Below are 18,485 nucleotides of genomic sequence, written 5' to 3'. Positions count from 1 at the left end.
ATATGAACATGCCCTGTTGGTTATGTTTACTGGACAACCTGACTGATTAATACCACTAAGATCTTGGCTGCCTCCCCTACCCTATTCCCATTCACCTCTCAGTTTCCACAGCACCTTCTTTTCCTCTGCAGACATGTCCCCTTCTCACAGCTTGGTCCAGATGCATACACGGCTACCTACTTGCTCCTGGGTTCATAGGAACTCAACTCTTCGTTGTAAGAAAAGCAGACTGACTTGCACACAAAAGAAGCTCAGTCTGCATCTCATTGGTGAAAAATCAAAATCCTCAACCAGTAGAGCAGGCTATAAAGACACTAGCCTCCAGAAATGTTGATTTTTTTTATTTCTTTTTATTTTATTTAATTTTTTTTTTTTTTTTTTTTTTTTTTTTTTTTTTTTTGAGACGGAGTCTCACTATGTCGCCCAGGCTGGAGTGCAGTGGAGCCATCTCAGCTCACTTCAAGCTCTGCCTCATGGGTTCACGCCATTCTCCTGACTCAGCCTCCCGAGTAGCTGGGACTACAGGCAACCGCCACCACGCCCGGCTAATTTTTTGTATTTTTAGTAGAGACTGGGTTTCACCGTGTTAGCCAGGATGGTCTCAATCTCCCGACCTCGTGATCCACCCGCCTCGGCCTCCCAAAGTGCTGGGATTGCAGGCATGAGCCACCGCACCCGGCCTTTTTTTCTGGAGACAGAGGCTCGCTCTTTCTCCCAGGCTAGAGTGCAGTGCTGCAGTCTCAGCTCACTGCAACCTCCATCTCCCAGATTCAAGTGATTCTCCTGCCTCAGCTTCCCGAGTAGCTGGGAGTACAGGCGCACACCATATGCCCGGTTGATTTTTTGTATTTTTAGTAAAGAGGGGGTTTCACCATGCTGGCCAGGCTGGTCTCAAACTCCTGACCTTGGGTGATCAGCCCGCCTCAGCCTCCCAAATTACTGGGATTACAGGCATGAGTCACCATGTCTGGCCAACTTTTTATTTCTTAAGGTAATAAGCCAGTAGGTGGGGAACAAAGTTAAATATAAACAAATGCGGAAAATACACACAAATTTACACTAGTTAACACCAACCTCACTTTCCAATTTCGAACTCTGCTGGATTTCTTAATCTTAGGCAAAAACTCACATTGGGGGTTCAGGGAGCTGAAAGGAGTTATCCTAAGTATGAGAACTGTAAATGCAGCTTATTCCTCACACAGGCTCTGAGAGGCTTTGGAAGAGCAACCAGCCACAGTCTGATAGCATGATATGCGTGGATTACTGCAAAGCCACGTGGAACTTTAAAGACATCTCAATTAACAACTTCACTAGGGTTTCAGATTAGTACTACATATTGGAAAAAAGATTAATCCAGATGAATGATTCTAAACCCTGACAAGCCCCAACCCAAAGTGTCTGATGCAGGAGGTCTGTCTGGGGTGGAACCCAGGACTGGCATTCCTAACAGTTTCCAGGGGATGCTAATGCTGGTGTCAGGATCTCACTGTGAGAACTGCTGACTTAAGACAGCACTCATCCAAAAACATGGACTCCTCATCAGAGCCACCCAAGCAGCCACCTGCCTGGTAGGTGAGCCTGGGCAAGCATCTATCATTTGGCAGTGATCGCAGCCACAATGATGTCTCCACTGCAGTTATATAGCGTGCTGCCCAAAGGTACTCAGGGTGCTCTGTTATACAGAGTCAGGGTTTGAGAAAAGGCACACATCTTTGTTTTGTCAGATTTGCAAACCGCCTATGGAATCAACACAATAAACACGATTCTCTTCCGTTCTGCTCTCCCTTTTACTCTGAAGAGCTTGCTCCCCAAGCAAAAGGGATTGCTAAGTAACAGTCCGATTATATGCAAGACAATTAGTGTTTCTAAAGTGTTTAAAAACAGTTAAGAACTACTACTGCACAACTCCTAAGGGAATAACTAATTCAGGCAAAGGTCATCTTTGGATGTTAAAATGGCTGAAAGTTGTTTGGAGTTGTTAAAGTCTCAAAGGTAGGAAGGGAATCAGGGTCTCAACCAAGTGATCTGACTTAGCGGGCCAACAACAGGACAAAAAGTCATTCCATCTCATGGCCGGGCGCGGTAACTCATGCCTGTAATCCCAGCACTTAGGGACACCGAGGCAGGTGGATCACCTGAGATCAGGAGTTCGAGACCAGCCTGGCCAACATGGTCAAACCCCATCTCTACTAAAAATACAAGAAATCAGCTGGGCGTGGTGGTGTGTGCCTGTAGTCCCAGCTACTCAGGAAGCTGAGGCAGGAGAATCACTTGAAACAAGGAGGCCGGAGAATCACTTGAAACAGTGAGCCGAGATGGTACCACTGCACTCCAGCCTGGGCTACAGAGCGGGACTCCATCTCAAAAAAAAAAAGAGAGAGAGACATTCCATCTCTTAATGTGAGGCAAGCAGAGGCACCACACGCGTAAGTAATCATTTTTCAAACACTGCTTATCCTGAATCGAATGAGGAGAGAAGAACCATACAAATCCATACTGCGCAAAATCCACAAGGAAACTGGCCTGAGCCCTTTGAAAAGGCAAAGTCCAGGAAGAAATAACATTGTCCCTATTTTCAGATGGCATGATTATCTACATGGGAAATCCCCAGGAATATACAAAACAAAACTTTGCAAGGTCACAGGATACAAGGTAAACATACAAAAGTTAATTGCACTTCTATATACTAGTAATGAACACATAGGCACAAAATTAAAAATACAAGGCCATCCACAATCACTTTAAGAAGTGAGGCCCGGCGTGGTGGCTCACACCTGTAATCCCAGCATTTTGGGAGGCCAAGGCAGGCGGATCACAAGGTCAGGAAATTGAGACCATCCTGGCTAACACAGTGAAACCGCGTCTCTACTAAAAATACAAAAAATTAGTCGGGAATGGTGGGGGGGCGCCTGTAGTCCCAGCTACTTGGGAGGCTGAGGCAGGAGAATGAAGTGAACCCGGGAGATGGAGTTTGCAGTGAGCCGAGATGGCGCCACTGCACTCCAGCCTGGGGACAGAGCGAGACTCCATCTCAAAGAAAAATAAAAAAAAAAAAGTGAGACACTTGGGTGTAAACCTGAACAAGACATATATAGGACCTGTATCCCAAAACTACACAGATGCCAATGAAAGACATGAAAGATAATCTAAATAACTGAGAAGATATATCATGTTCATAAACTGGAAGTCTTGCAACAGGTGAGTGATTAAGTAAACTATGGTACATCCCTCGCAGGTAACACTGCTCAGTGATAAGGAACAAGCCGGGCCTAACATGACTTACTCTGCCAGCTTCCCCCTAAAATGAGAGGTTCAGGCATCCAACTGATTCTCCAGCCCAGTGCTGTGACATGCTGATTTCTAAGCTGCCTCCACCTTGCTGTCTGTACCCACAGGCACCCTGGCAAAACTCCACTCTGGGGGCTCCCCCAAGACCCTCTGAGAGGCTGCCCTGCAATCAAGCCCTTGAAAAGTTGGCACAGGCAGCCCCCAAAGGAAAGACCGGTGATTCAAAACACTAAGCCTTGGGCTCCAGAGAGCCCCGGGGCCTGCAGGAGAGGGTAGGGAGAGGCCAGTCAGGCCATAGCAGCAGGAACATAGCCCCGAACGGGTCACGGGGTCGTCTTCCTTCACCTTCGAGATGTGGCTGGCAGAACTGGGGGCTCCAGAGCAGGCAGGATGGAGACAAGCAGACTGTGGGTCTGAGGGGTGTGATCAGAAGCCCCTTGACCCACCGTGTCCAAGCTGAGATGGTAGGCAAGCTACCTCACCCTGCATTCACCTTCTGAGTCTCAGTTTCTACAGAGTGAGTGAGGGTTAAATGTATTTGAGACACAGCAGGCGCTCACTAAACATTAGCTGCATGAAAGGAATGAGTAAGTGAATGAATAAATGAACAAAGGAAGGAACAAGTGAATCTCCCTGCACAGGGCCTCACGCACAGTCAATAATTCATGCCAGCCACTTCCCTGCCCGCCGCCTCCCCTCTGTGGTGTGCACCTTCTATGCATGACAACAAGCCTGAGGTCTACGAGCGGCTGCTGTGCCATATCGCATTCGCGCAGCTGCAAACAGAACAGTGCGTTATGGAAACCCCGGCAGATGTGGGGGAGTCGTGAGCAGCACCCACGTGATACCCTGCCATGTGTTTTACCCAGGGCCAAGGCCAAATGCCAACTGTTTGACACAATGGCCCCGAAGTGGGCTGCAGCCTTTTGAGGAAGGACAGATGGATCTGCAGATAGAGCGATAACTTGTACCGGGACACCCTATCTCCTCCTCACTGTGGCTGTGAACAAAGCCCACAGTATTCACAGCATGGCCACCATCACCGCACCCAATCTTCCTCTGGGCAGGGATCTGAGCAGCTGCTCATCTGAGAATTGATGTGCTTCAGACATGAAGCTTATGTATTATCCACCAAACATCTCTCCAAAATTTGCCCAAGGTCTTACGTGCACTCAGTCTCTGCTGCAGAATTTGTGAACATGATCTAGGGGTCTCAGCACAAAGCAGAAAGGGGGAGAGGAGCCATTTTCCCAGGACCAGACTGCTGAATACCCAACATCTTTATAAGAACAAAACCTGCACAAGGGTCCAGGCGCAGTGGCTCACACCTGTAATCCTGGCACTTTGGGAGGCCAAGGAGGGTGGATCACCTGGGGTCAGGAGTTTCAGACCAGCCTGGCCAACATGATGAAACCCCGCCTCTACTAAAAACACAAAAAATTAGCCGGGTGTGGTGATAGGAGCCTGTAATCCCAGCTACTCGGGAGGCTGAGGCAGGAGAATTGCTTGAACCAGGGAGGTGGAGGTTCCAGTGAGCCAAGATGGCACCACTGCACTCCAGCCTGGGCAACAGAATGAGATTCCATCACAAACATACATACATACATACACACATACATACATACATACATACTACACAGGGGCCGGGCGTGGTGGCTCACGTCTATAATCGCAACACTTTGGGAGGCCAAGCTGGGTGGATCTCCTGAGGTCATGAGTTCGAGACCAGCTTGGCCAACATGGGAAAACCTCATCTACTAAAAATACAAAAATTAGCTGGGCATGGTGATGATCGCCTGTAATCCCAGCGACTTGGGAGGCTGAAGCAGGAGAATCACTTGAACCCGGGAGGCAGAAGCTACAGTGAGCCGAGATTGTGCCACTGTACTCTAGCCTGGGTGACAGAGCAAGACTCTATCTCAATAAAAAGAAAAAATAGGTTGGGCACGGTGGCTCACGCCTGTAATCCCAGCACTTTGGGAGGCCAAGGCAGGCACATCACCTGAGGTCAGGAGTTCGCCACCAGCCTGGCCAACATGGTGAAATCCCCTCTCTACTAAAAACACAAAAATTAGCTGGGCGTGGTGGCACGTGCCTATAATCCCAGCTACTCGGGAGGCTGAGGCAGGAGAATCACTTGAACCCAGGAGTTAGAGGTTGCAGTGAGCCAAGATCACGCCATTGCACTCCAGCCTGGGTGACAAGAGCAAGACTCTGTCTCAAGAAAAAGAAAAAGCAAATAAATAAATATTACACAAGGGATTACACAGTGCTGATGTGTCTGCATCAAGACTGGAATACATTATGAGAGGAAGAAAAAGGAAATGATTCTTGCCATTTGGCAGTACGGATTTGAAGCAAGCAAACCCCACAACACACTGTCCAAGAAGAATATTCTTTTGTGCTGAAGTCACAGCTCCAAAGGTGCAACTCTTCTCAGCGAACCTGCATGGACTGCTGGGGGCATTGTCATCAACTTTCAATAACACAACAACTAGCAATGTGGCTATTTTCCAAGGAAATAACAGTAGGCTAGATTCTCAAGTCTGTAAGATGAGTTGTAAATGGTTCTCTTCTGCAAATTAAAGGAATAAGTTACCAAACAAAACTCCAAGGACAAAAGTTGTGGCCCTAATAAAAACATGAACAAAATCCTGGGAAAATGTGCCAGCATTTCCTTCTCTCCTCGTAAGCAATCACTTCTAGAATGTTTCCATCTAGATGTGTAACTGTCCCCTCCCATTGTGAAGTGTGCCCAGTGGGCAGCTGATTGGGAGGCCAGCTCCTGGCTGTCCAGAGGATGGAATGGAGGCTCTGAGTGATGTCACACCTTGGCAAGTACATGTAGCTAACTCTAAGCTCCTTCCAAAGCTTTTTTTTTTTTTTTTGAGACGGAGTCTCGCTCTGTCGCCCAGGCTGGAGTGCAGTGACCGGATCTCGGCTCACTGCAAGCTCCCTCCACCTCCCGGGTTCACGCCATTCTCCTGCCTCAGCCTCCCGAGTAGCTGGGACTACAGGCGCCCGCCATCATGCCCGGCTAGTTTTTTGTATTTTTAGTAGAGACGGGGTTTCACTATGTGAGCCGGGATGGGATGGTCTCCGTCTCCTGACCTCGTGATCCTCCCGCCTCGGCCTCCCAAAGTGCTGGGATTACAGGCATGAGCCACCGCCCCCAGTCCCCTCCAAAGCTCTTATCTTTTTTTTTTTTTTTCTTTTTTTTAGCAGCAGCCTTCTTGTCCTTGGAGAACTGAGGGATACAAACAAAAATTACACTACCCAATCCACAGAATGTGAGCAGATGAAGGCCATGGCTAACTGGGCCTCAGGACAGGGCACCAGGCCTCTGGTGGTCAGCGTCCCACCCGGGTGACCAACCACAGATGAAAGAAATGGAATCGAAGGTTACCTGGTTTCCATTGGAGAGAACCTTGGGTACAGGGTATCGACAGCTACTCCTAACAGCTCAGTGAGGTCCGTACTATCAACCCAGTTTTCAGCACCACTTCAGAGAAGTTTGGGGACCATCCCAGGACCACAAGGAGAACAAGTAGCAGGGACGAGAAGGGGTGCCACCTGGGTTCCTGCAAAGCCTGCTCCCTTTCCGCTTCAGCTCCAGGGTAAACAGGCAGGACAACGCAACCACAGGCTGCACCCACGCTGGGGCCTTCCTCTTGTTTGCTCAAAGCCATCTGGCAGTATGGGAGATGGAAAAGCTGGTGTCCCCAGAGCCTGGCTGACAAGAGGCGGAACCATGCAGAAAAACTGGTATGTACAAATGAAAGGAGAGGCAGTACCTCCAGAGGGTCAAGGGGACTCCAGACAATAGCAATCACAGTCGGCCAAAAGTCTCTGTCAGCTCCCACTCATTCGCCCAGCTCATCTTGGCATTGAAAACGGAAGCCGGGTCTGTCTGGAAATCAGCTGGAACGTTTTTGGCTACAGAGCTAAACTCAGCACCAACAGCCCCCAGCTGGCAGCTCACCAAGAGTCCTGGTCACAGATTCACAGGCCAAGGTCGGCATTAAGCGACCCAGTGTGTGTCTAGCCCTGTCAGCATGCCACTGGCCACACAGCTGTGCTTGCCCCGTGCGTGGTGTCCCAGGAAACCATGCTTCGGAAGAACTAACCCAGCCTGTGAAGAGCTAGCTTGGCAGGAGTCACAGCACCTCCCACCCCTCTCGCCGGGCCCACAGGTCCTGGCAGCCAGCCATCAGGGAGAGGAATGCAACTCCGCAGGGCATGACCATGCAGAGGGGCCACCTCACTGCTAGGTGTGAGGCTGCACAGACCTCCCAATGGGCTCTGCACAGACAGACAACCAGACACCCGACAAGCTGTAGCTGATGTGGCGTGGGCATGTACTAAAAGCAGCAGCATTGACAAACATTTTTTACTCACAAATAGCCAGCCTGGCAGCCAAGGGACCATTTGGAGTAAGGCCATTCCTCTAGGGAGTTCTGAGAAGTCACTACAGTCACAAATGGGAGGGTGACACCCAGAGACTGGCAATGCCTAGGTTGGGATCCAGGTTTGGGAGAACCATTGGCGTGATAGTCACACACACACTATGCTTCTCCTGCCCACCACTGCAAACACCTTCGTGGGAAGAGGAAAACGAATGATAGTGTGTTCTGTTATCCCGTGAGAAGAGTGAGCCTTTTAAAAGTGAATGAACACCATTCCAGTTGTCGCATCATCCCTAATAACAAGCAAAATGCCGGCTGGGCGCAGTGGCTCACGCCTGTAATCCCAGCACTTTGGGAGGCCAAGGCGGGCAGATCATGAGGTCAGGAGATCAAGACCTTCCTGGCTATCACAGTGAAACCCCATCTCTACTAAAAATACAAAAAAATTAGCTGGGCATGGTGGTGTGAGCCTGTAGTCCCAGCTACTCGGGAGGCTGAGGCAGGAGAATGGCGTGAACCTGGGAGGCGGAGCTTGCAGTGAGCCGAGATATCACCACTGCACTCCAGCCTGGGCAACAGAGCGAGACTCCATCTAAAAAAAAAAAAAAAAAAAACAAGCAAAATGCACGGTATGCTCTCAATGACCTATGTTTTGGACTATTTTTATTTCATGGAGGTAGGGGTGGGGAGTTAAAGAGCAACACATGACCAGGCGCAGTGGCTCATGCCTGTAATCCCAGCACTTTGGGAAGCCAAGGCAGGCAGATCACCTGAGGTCAGGAGTTCGAGACCAGCCTGGCCAACATGGTGAAACACTGTCCCTACTTTTAAAAATACAAAAATTAGCGGGGTTGTGGTGGCACACGTCTGTAGTCCCAGCTATGGAGGCTGAGGCAGAAGAGTCACTTGAACCCCAGAGGCAGAAGTTGCAGTGAGCCAAGATCGTGCCACTGCACTCCAGCCTGGGCGACAGAATGAGACTGTCTCAAAAAAAAAAAAAACAGCAACACATACCAGCTCTCTGTGTTGCAGGTTACCTGTCTCACTCAAATTTTTCATCAGAATAATCTGGTTACACCTGTATCTTTGCCAGTGGAAAATGAGAAAGGTCTCACAGGGATACGTGGGGAGTTGCCACGAGGGCTGCCCCAGAAATCAAGGGGCACGTGTGGCCCAGGCTTGGGAAAACATTTCTCAAACCGTGTGGTCCCAATGCAGGCTGGATCTCCAGAGGTGGGGCCCACCCACTAGTGCTTCCTTCGGAAAGAGGCCACGGCCCCAAGGACTGGAGCCCAACCAAGCGACTTAACTATTCATTATGCTAATATGCCCTTTGTTGAGGGTCCAGGAGCCAATGCCCTGACACAAGCCAGCAGGGCAATGCCTTCACCCACATCACGAGCAAGCCTATTCTTCCTTTGTGGGCTGTGCTCTTGGAAATTAAATTTCAGTGCAGACTGTCTCCACCTCCCACCCTGGGAACACCCTGCCACCCTCCACGCTGCCTCCCACCAGCCCACTAGGTTGGTCGGGCATTGGTCTCAAATCTGCAAGCACCATGGAAAGTTGCCCAGGGCTTTGCCACAGTTCTCCTAAAGGGTGCTACACCCTACCTTGTGTCTTTGTAGTCTTCTTTGCCTTCTGCAAATCCCCTTTGCGACTCCAGAACACAGCAGGCGGCCCTGCCCACGGCCTCTGCCCACATTGCCCCTCCATTGTGACAGGTCCTTCCTCAAAGCCACCCAGGATTTAGTCCCTCACCTCCCCCAGTCTAGCATCCCCTTGGAAAGAAACAACAGTTGACCCCAGATATAACAACCCACCACAGCCCTGTCTCTGGGCCTGCAGTCCCGCCTAGCCAGGGACCTCAAGTAATCCGGAGGAGGAACATTAGGATGAGTCTGCCTCCTCTGTGAGCCCCCACATCTCACCAATGCTGCAAATGCCCACGTTGGAAAAGATGCCAGTAATTCTGGTTCAACATGTTCCAAGGAGGGGGAAACGACAGCCTGCTGTTGACATTCCTGACTTGGAATTGTGAACACATTCTTAGAGGGTAAAAATTAACCACCGTCAGTTGGGGAAGGCATTAGGGGGAGGGCATTATGGCTGCACTTCAAGGACTGATCACAAAAACCACCTCACTCCAAGTGCCCAGGGGCCTGCATCGACGTTTAACAGAGCCAAACCAGAGCGAGCCCAATTCTGGACTGTTCCCTCAGAAAAGCAGCCGAGGAAACCCTGAGTAATTGCACTCATAGATCATAGGCTCTGGCATGCGGTTCCCAGACTGAACCATTTATCCAAATTAAAACCATTCTCCAGAAACAAAATCAGACCCTTTTAATTGAAAATAAAACCAAGCAACCCCGAAGGCTTTTTTTTTTTTTTAAATGAAAGACATTCTTCCTGCTTTCTCATCCCATTAATCACAGAGTTTACACAATCTGTCAAAATAGCTTGGTAAGAAGTCTCCCTCTTCCTTTTCCTGCAGGCCTGGTTTTTACCCTGGGGGTGACAACCTGGCCATGTTTAAGGACAGCGGGTGGACACCGTGAGAATCCAGCCAGCACCCTATGTCTCAACTGCAATTTGACTGTATACACCAAGGAACTCCAAAAAGCTTGTGTTCACCAAAAAAAATGGAAAGAAGGGACTTACACACCCATGTCCATAGCAGCACTATTCACAACAGCCGAAGCGTAGAAGTAACTATAAGTGTATCAACAGATGAATGGATAAATAAAATGTGCTATTCATATACACACACACACACGGTATTATTCAGCCTTAAAAAGATAGAAATTGTGATACATACTACCATGTGGATGAAACTTTGAGGACAGTATGCTAAGTGAAATAAACAAATCACAAAAAATACAAATACTATATGATTCCACTTGTATGAGGCACCCAATGTAGTCCGTTTCATAGGGACAGAAAGTAGAACGGTGGTTGCCAGGGACTGGGGGGAGGGGAACGTGGGGAGTTAGTGCTTAAGGGACACCGAGTTTCAGTTCTGCAAAATGGAAAGAGTTCTGGAGATCAAGGTGGGTGATGGCTGCACAACAATGTGAGGGTACTTAATGTGACATAACTGCACAGCTAAACATGATTAAAACGACAAAGTTCATGTTACGCATGTTTTACCATAGTTTAAAAAAAAAATAAGTTTGTATTCTCTGATGTCAAAGAGTCTGCTAGAAATCCTTTTAAGAACATGACTAGCTACAATCTGCCCAAAGACCTATGTGCAAGCATAACACAGGATGTAAATGATCGACGAACAAATAGTGAAGTCGAAATATTGTGGTACATCCACATACTGAAGTACTATACTGTTATCAGCAGTCATATTTACACAGAGCTATTTCTGGATTGGGAAATGCTTATACTGCCACATTGATTTTAAAATGCAGGATACAAAAAAATACATATGGTATGATCTCAGCTTGGTAAATTAAAAAAGCACGGAAAACATATGGCACACAAGCAGGCTAAAATATGAACCTCTGTGGAGGTGATATTAGAAGGAAATTTTTCCTTTTTCCTTAGCATTTCTCTATCTTTTCCAAGTCGACAATGAGCACTATTACAAGAAAACTATTTTGTAGAAAAATAGTCAAAAAGCAAATTAAGCAGCAAAGATATGTTCATTACTTGAGAGTCTTCTGCTACTCTCCGAGTAATACAGGTAACAAGTGTGCCTCCCTCCTGCGTGCAGGACAAGACAGAAATGCATTCTTCACCCACGCAGAGCCCTCCTATCTCCCTTAGCACCTACCCAAGACATGCACACAGGCCCCCTTTCCTCCAGCCCTGTCCACCCGGCTCTGCAGATCTTTCCAGAGGAGACAAACTGGAAACACCTGTCCTTGATCTTTGGCGAAAAACTCATCTCTATCATGCTGGCCTCCCCTGTGTCAACCAGTGAGCACACAGTTCCCTCCCAGGGGATCAGATTAGCACCTCCAAGAATGAGGAAGTGGTTCTCCAAAAGGACCACAAGGTGCTTTTCAGGCCCCTGAGGCCATGGAAATTCAGCAGGACCAAAGTACACTGGGCCTGGAGCCCAGAAGGAGGAAACAAAACCCCACGTGGCTCCCACCCCTGAGCTCCAGAACCTGTGGAGGAACGACAACCCCAGGCTGCAGGCGACAAATGACACACACAGTCACAATAACCCCAGAACCTCCCAGGGCAAAGGGCAGTTCTACCCCAGGTTCGTGGGATGCCAGAGCCTGGTCTATGTCACAGCCTCCTGTGCGTACCTTTGATCTACCTCCCAAATGGCCAGTGATGAAAGGGGTAGGCGCCCAGGGACACCTCTAAGAAAGGTGATGGATTACAAGGTGGAGAAGAATGCCAGGACCAGGCCCCTTTGTTTGCAGAGCCAGCCCGGCGCTCCAGGGAGGAATGTGCACAGGCCAGGATGCAGATGCCCCTGCTAATGGCCCAGTGTGCCCCAGGGCCCACTCTCCTGCCCGCTGTCCTGCACAGCCAGATGTGGGCCTGTGCCTTTTATTGTGTGACTCCAAGTGAGTGAAATGCTACACACTGCAGCTGTGTTCCAGGGTGATGAGGAGAGCGCGGATTCCTGAATCCTCCAGCGAGAAATAATCCCAGGGCCTGGAGCAGAGCCCGGGCTCTCCTGTAAAAAGAGAAGCAACCGCAGACGGCACCGAAGGGCCTTGGCCAGCCACTTCCCAAGGACCGACCCTCCCTCCCTCCCTCCGTCCCTCCTTCCTTGCCATGAGTGTATTCCGGTGTATTCAAAGCATCAACGAATTGGTCTCTACTTTTCAGGAGCAGTTTCATAAACTCTACACACAAGAGATGCCACGTCACACTGTGGCTGCCAAGACACAATGAAAGGAGGTGACACACTTGAGTCCACCTGGAGATGTCCCCCGGTGTCCCCAGGAGCATGGCCTGGCTAGGAGTGGCACTTGTAATCGTTAGCAGGGCACCCATGTTCATCCTTCCTGGGTGCCGACAGGTTGCCACTCACTTGGGCAACTAGAAGAAAGAGTCCTAAAGATTCTTCTGATATCTTAGTAACAAAGCCAGGCCTGCAAAGGGCATATTAAGTGTTATTATCTTTCCCCAAAAGAGAAGAGGAAGAGGAAGGGCAGACAATCTAACATGAACCATAATTAGAGCTGAGGGAGGAAGGAAGAGTAAAGAAAGGCCCAGCCTTGGCGGCTGAGGAAGCAGCTGGGACTGGCGCACTGGCTGCAGTAGACGGCAGGCACACCACAGCTCCTGAGCCTTGGCCTGGCCACTCCAGCAGGGGCTGGACTGTGGGTGGAGACTGCACAAACCCCTCATCTTCGCAAGAACTCCAAGCATTGCTAACGGACCTGGATTCAGATCCAAGGCTTGGTATGCTCACAACACACCCAAGTGACTTGAGCTCGCTAAGTCTCAGCGCTCTCTTCCAGAAAAGGAAGACCATCAAGATGGCATACGTGCACGGTTTAACAACAATCAGACTGGGAACAGAAAGTGCCAGAGCCAGCTTGGGTACTTGAGTAGTGAAAGGAAGGGGGTCTTGTTAGCTGCATTATTAGGCTGAAGGCTGGCGGGCCGTTTGCAGAGAGCACCCAGGGATTCCTGTCCAGCGCTGGGGTGGAGATAGGGACAGAGAGGTCTCTCCCCTGAGGGGTGGCTCTGAGAAGCACTTCCCTAGCTCCGAGAGCACCTCCCTCTGCCAGGGGGAATTTTCTAGATCACAGACATAGAATCCTTCAGCATAATCTTTCATTCATTTTGCCCAGGAGACAAGAGTACTAGACTATTGCCTTCCAAAAAAAAAAAAAAAAAAATCTGCCAGGCGCAGTGGCTCACACCTGTAATCCCACACTTTGGGAGGCCGAGGCAGGTGGATCACCTGAGGTCAGGAGTTCGAGACCAGCCTGGCCAACAAGGCAAAACCCCGTCTCTACTAAAAATGCAGAAATTAGCTGGGTGTGGTGGTGTGCGCCTGTAATCCCAGCTACTTAGGAGGCTGAGGCAGAACTGCTTGAACCCAGGAGGCAGAGATTGCAGTGAGCTGAGATGGAGATGGCCCGACTGGACTCTAGCAAGACTCCGTCTTAAAAAAAAAAGAAAAAAGAAAAAAAAAACAGAATGTAAGAATCCTCCCTTCCCTGACACAGTGAGGCATTCTGACGGACCCTAAATTGTGTGCAGTGCTTCATCCCCAAGTTAATGGCCCCCCTCCTCAGTCACCCTCATTTTCACTGGCCTCCCCCCTCCTGTTTGGCAGAGGCAGCTCCCAGCGAGGGTAGGAGGCAACAGGTGAGGGATACCAGGTGGAGCTGCACCAGGTGCATGGGGCACGGAGGTTGGGGGGGGTGGTTAGAGGTGTGCCTAGAGGGCCACGGTGCTCCTAGAGTACACTGAGCATGGCAGGAGATGCTGCCACACAGACAATGGAGACACACCGAAGGACCCCGAGCTCAGCACTACAATCCCACGTTGCAGTGGCGGACGTGTACCAAACACATTCCTGAGTCACAGAGGACAAACAGAAAGCTCAAGAAACTTGGAGAGTCTAGTTTTCTGCTTTTACGAGAAACGGACAGACATCAAGGAAACCACTGTTCCTGCCCGAGCTGCCCCGGAAAAGCCCTGCAGCAGGACACGGACCTGCATCGGGACTCAACATACTCTAAAATTCAAAACGCCCTCTCAATCTAGGAGAATTTAGCCCTGCTCAGCAGCATTTTGGTGGCAGCAATTTTTGTTGTCTCGGCGTCTTAGAAGCAGTGAGGCAGCGTGGAAATGACCCACTTGTGAACCACAATCCCTGTGAAGATGAAGCCACGCAACATGCCCTTCACCGTGGAGGCCGAAAGAACTGTGTTCCGTGTCATGATGGTTTTTAATACTCTTGCTAACTGTGAGGAAGAGAGTAACTAAGTTAACTAAACACCTACTCAATTAACCAACTAACCAGCATCCCTTATTCTAGATCAACAAGGATAGCAGCAGAGGATTCTAGATAGACAGGACTGGCTCTGTGTCATTCCAGGCACGGCTTGCAGGGGTTAGCTGATCTCCCAATGCTTTATGGAGTCCTACAGGAAGGACTCAAGGGTCCCAGGGTCAACTCACCTTCTGGAGAGCTTCAGACACCCAGACCCACCCTTCCCATGGCAGCCCCTGCTACATGGAGCAAACCCACCAGATCCACCCGCAAGACAGGAGGCTCCTCCCTGGGAAATCTATGGGGCCGCTGTGAGGAAGCCTGGAAGCCTCAATTCTAAGTGTGCTGCTGAGGCACTCAGCAAATGTCTCTGGCCTCCTAGTAAGTGGCAGAGATCTAAACAATGCTTTCTGCCCTCAGGAAGGTGGAAAGTTCCTCCCCCTCGCAAGTTCATACACAGGGACACAGGGAGGGAACAAGAGGCTTCCCCTGGACAGGGGTGGTTTACAATAGGCTGATCTTAGGAAAGGAGTGGGGCACATAAGAGTCAGAGGACTGGCTCATTCAGATCCCTAACTGTTCCCGGACTTTAGGAATTTACTTGGTATTTTACTCATCTGTAAAATGGGTCCTTGTGGAGAATGCTAAGCAGACATAAGCCGCGACTGCCAGATGGTAGGTCAGCCCTTCCACTCACTGTTCTTGCCATACTGCCTCCTCCTCAGGTCTCTGCTATCCCCTTCAGCAACACCTCCTGCAGTGGAGGAACATACTTTGACACCCCCTCTCCTGCCTTTTATTTCCAGAGTCACATTTGCAAACAGCTCGCTTTCAAAACATTAGGTGCCAAAGAGACACTTTGTAAAAAAAAAAAAAAAAATTCCATTTGCATCCAAGAATAAGTAGTGCAGCTCGCTTTCAAACCACTAGGTACCAAAGAGATACGTTGTAAGAAAAAACAAAACAATCAGTTTGCATTCAGGAACAAGTAGTGCCCCGGGGCTACTAGTTTTTCCATCTTTGCTGATTTTTTAAGAAATAATGGCCGGGCGCGGTGGCTCAAGCCTGTAATCCCAGCACTTTGGGAGGCCGAGATGGGCGGATCACAAGGTCAGGAGATCGAGACCATCCTGGCTAACACGGTGAAACCCCGTCTCTACTAAAAATACAAAAAATTAGCCGGGCGAGGTGGCGGGCGCCTGTAGTCCCAGCTACTCGGGAGGCTGAGGCAAGAGAATGGCGTAAACCCGGGAGGCGGAGCTTGCAGTGAGCTGAGATCTGGCCACTGCACTCCAGCCCGGGTGACAGAGCAAGACTCCGTCTCAAAAAAAAAAAAAAAAAAAAAAGAAATAATTCAGCTGAGCTGCTGATAGCTATGGCAGCCTCAGCTGAGGAATTGCTGTCTGGACATGCATTAGCATTCAGGCGACAGTCGGACATGCAGCAGCAGCCAGGAGCAGGGCTCTGGGACCCCACAGTCCTGTCCCAGAATCCCAGGCTGCACTACTGCCATGTTTCATTTCATCTCGGCCAAGTTACTTAGCCTTCCTTTGCCTCAGTTTACTCGTCTGTAAAATGGGGTAATCATAATCCCAACTTCCTCCAAGGACTGTAATTTGGGTGAAATGAAATGAATGCCTGCAAAGCATTTAGCACAAGCAAACACTCAATCAGCGTCCCTGTTCCTTTGTCTTCGGGGTCACCATTACTATTCCTAAGGTCAGGAGTCTGGCTTGCTGCCAGTTCCTCCTGTCAGCTCCCTGTGTACACAACCCCCACCCCGTGCTGCCACAGCCCCACCAGGACCCAGAGCACCTCCATCTCTGGGTAATGGCCTTGCCCCTCCACCCTCCAGCTGCAGTGACTCCCCACCCTCTCCCTGGCCCTCAAGGCCTCAGCACAGAAAAGCCTTTCTTAATACTTGTTGATTGATTTGCAAATATAACCTCACAGGCCCCAAAGAGGGAAGAACCAGAATCACCAGAACAAGCAAACCTCATTCAAAAGGGAAAGCATGAAAGCACTTTTAAAAAGTAATATGCACAGACCAAAGCCTCAAGAAAATCTACCAAAATATCAAAAGGTTGGTTAGTTCTGAAGGGCTATGCAATATTAATACAATGAGTTCTGCATTCATACTTTTCAGTATATTTTCAGAGTCCTCCATGATCATGCATTCAGGTAGTGAAAAAAATGGGGGAGAAGCCATCTCGGAAGATCAAAGTGTGTGAATGGGCCCCAAGGAAGCCTGGGGGCTTCCCAGGGCGTTGTGACCACCCTCAATAGTGCTCTCTGCTGGCCCCACACCCTGATGGCGCTTTGAGTTTTTCAACCACGCTGGAGTCCGGGTCACCTGCTGACACTGTCTGGAGAATGCCAGAGGAGCGCCTGAGTCTCTTCCCGCCACAGACACTCAAATCACTCCAAGCAAAGGACCCCGGACTCACATGTCAGGCCGCTGCGCAGCAGCGACACAGAGACCCCTGGGACGTCAGGGACCCTCCTTCTTGCTGCTTGTCAGCGACAGCTCCCGCGTGCCAGGAAGCACATGCTACACAGCTGGCCCCCAGCCTGGGACAGCCCCCCACCCCACCCCGGAACATCCCCCCGCCCCGAGGTCCCGTCCTTCGGGGAAAAAAAGGAAGCGCGAAAGGACCCCCTACCTCCCACCCATCAAAGGGAAAGGGAAAGAGACGCACTGAGAGTTTGCCTAGAAAAAGTAGGCGAAGGATTTCGAGCCTGTCCATTGAAGCCCCTAGCTGCGCTCTCCACCCAGAGTCTCGAGACGGAGTTCTAGGGTACAAAGTCCGCTCGGTCCCGACAGCGACTGCGACAGAGCTGCTCCAGTCTCTGCCCGCAGTCTCAGTCCAGGGCGCCCGGGCGCCACGGGTCCCATTCGAGTGGTCCTGCGCCCCAGCCCTGTCCCCAAACCCAGGCAGTCAGTGCCCCCGTCCCCGGACTCTGGCGGAGCTGGCCCGCGCGCCCCAGCCCCTGTCTTGGGACTCCTGCCGAGCCGCCGCCCGCCACGCGCCCCAAACCCCGTACCCGCGCGCACGAAACCCCTTGCCCGTGCGCCCCCAGCCGGGTCCCAGCGGTCCCTAACCTGGGTTCCCCCGTGAGCCCATCCCCGCGCCCTGAGCTCCCGTCCTCCGCGTTCACCGAACTCCATCCCCGCGCCCCAGCTCCAGATCCCTGCGCTCCCCAAGCGTTGTTCCTGCGCCCGGACCGCGAAAGCCCGCGCCGGGCCCGAAACAAAGAGGGCAGCGGCGCGTGGCCGCGTTTCCTCCTTCCCCGGCCCCAGTACCTGGGGGAGCCTGCGGCGCGGTCCGGCGGGGCGATGGCAGCAGCGAGGCTGGGCTCCGAGTAGCGCGCGGGCGGGCCCGTCCTCCTGGCTGGCGGCCGGCGCCAGCGGCAGGGCCCCCTCGAGGCGGCGCGGGCAATCGCCACGGCCAGCCCCCGCGCCCGCGCCCCGAGCCTGGCGGGTCACCTGGCCTCATCACCCTAACAATGCGGCGCGCCTCCGGGCGCGGGTCACCTGGGCCCCCAGCCCTGCCGAGGTGTGCCCTGGGACCTCCCTTCGCTGGCCGCGGAGGGGACCCGGGATTATCGGACCCATTGAGCAGCCCAGGCTCCAAGCGGTCTGGAGACTTGCAGGTTCCGCCGGGCCGATGTTAAGAGTACCTGGGGAGGTGGGTTCGGATCCTGGTTCCTGCACAACCAGTTCATTCTTTAATTCAGCGCTTGTAATTAAAGTGCTCTCCGGGAGCAAGACCTACCCTCCCTCCTGTGGCTCACAGTCTAGTGGGGTCGCGCATACATAAAGGGGCACAGCCGCTCCGGAAAGCCTAGGGTGCCCT

At 51.1% G+C, this 18,485-nt stretch overlaps 1 protein-coding gene across 6 annotated transcripts in view; it reads right to left on the bottom strand.

Annotated features, from left to right (window-relative positions):
- Positions 1–18,485, bottom strand: part of TNS3 (tensin 3) — a 331,575-nt gene that overhangs the window by 289,084 nt on the left and 24,006 nt on the right. Inside the window, exon 1 of one of the 6 annotated variants that reach the window (XM_073008875.1) lies at positions 17,933–18,054. The exons of 1 other annotated variant lie outside the window; for it this stretch is intronic. The gene's annotated coding sequence lies outside the window, so the exon portion shown is untranslated. Of the gene's footprint in view, positions 1–6,694; positions 6,776–9,307; positions 9,411–9,625; positions 9,644–17,932; positions 18,055–18,485 lie in introns of those variants that run through there. 4 more of the 6 variants (XM_073008865.1, XM_073008877.1, XM_073008876.1 and 1 more) reach the window with 4 other exon arrangements.

Source organism: Chlorocebus sabaeus, chromosome 21, assembly GCF_047675955.1.
Source record: "Chlorocebus sabaeus isolate Y175 chromosome 21, mChlSab1.0.hap1, whole genome shotgun sequence".
In the NCBI taxonomy this organism is placed as follows: Eukaryota; Metazoa; Chordata; class Mammalia; order Primates; family Cercopithecidae; genus Chlorocebus; species Chlorocebus sabaeus.
This window is presented reverse-complemented; position numbering and strand designations above follow the sequence as displayed.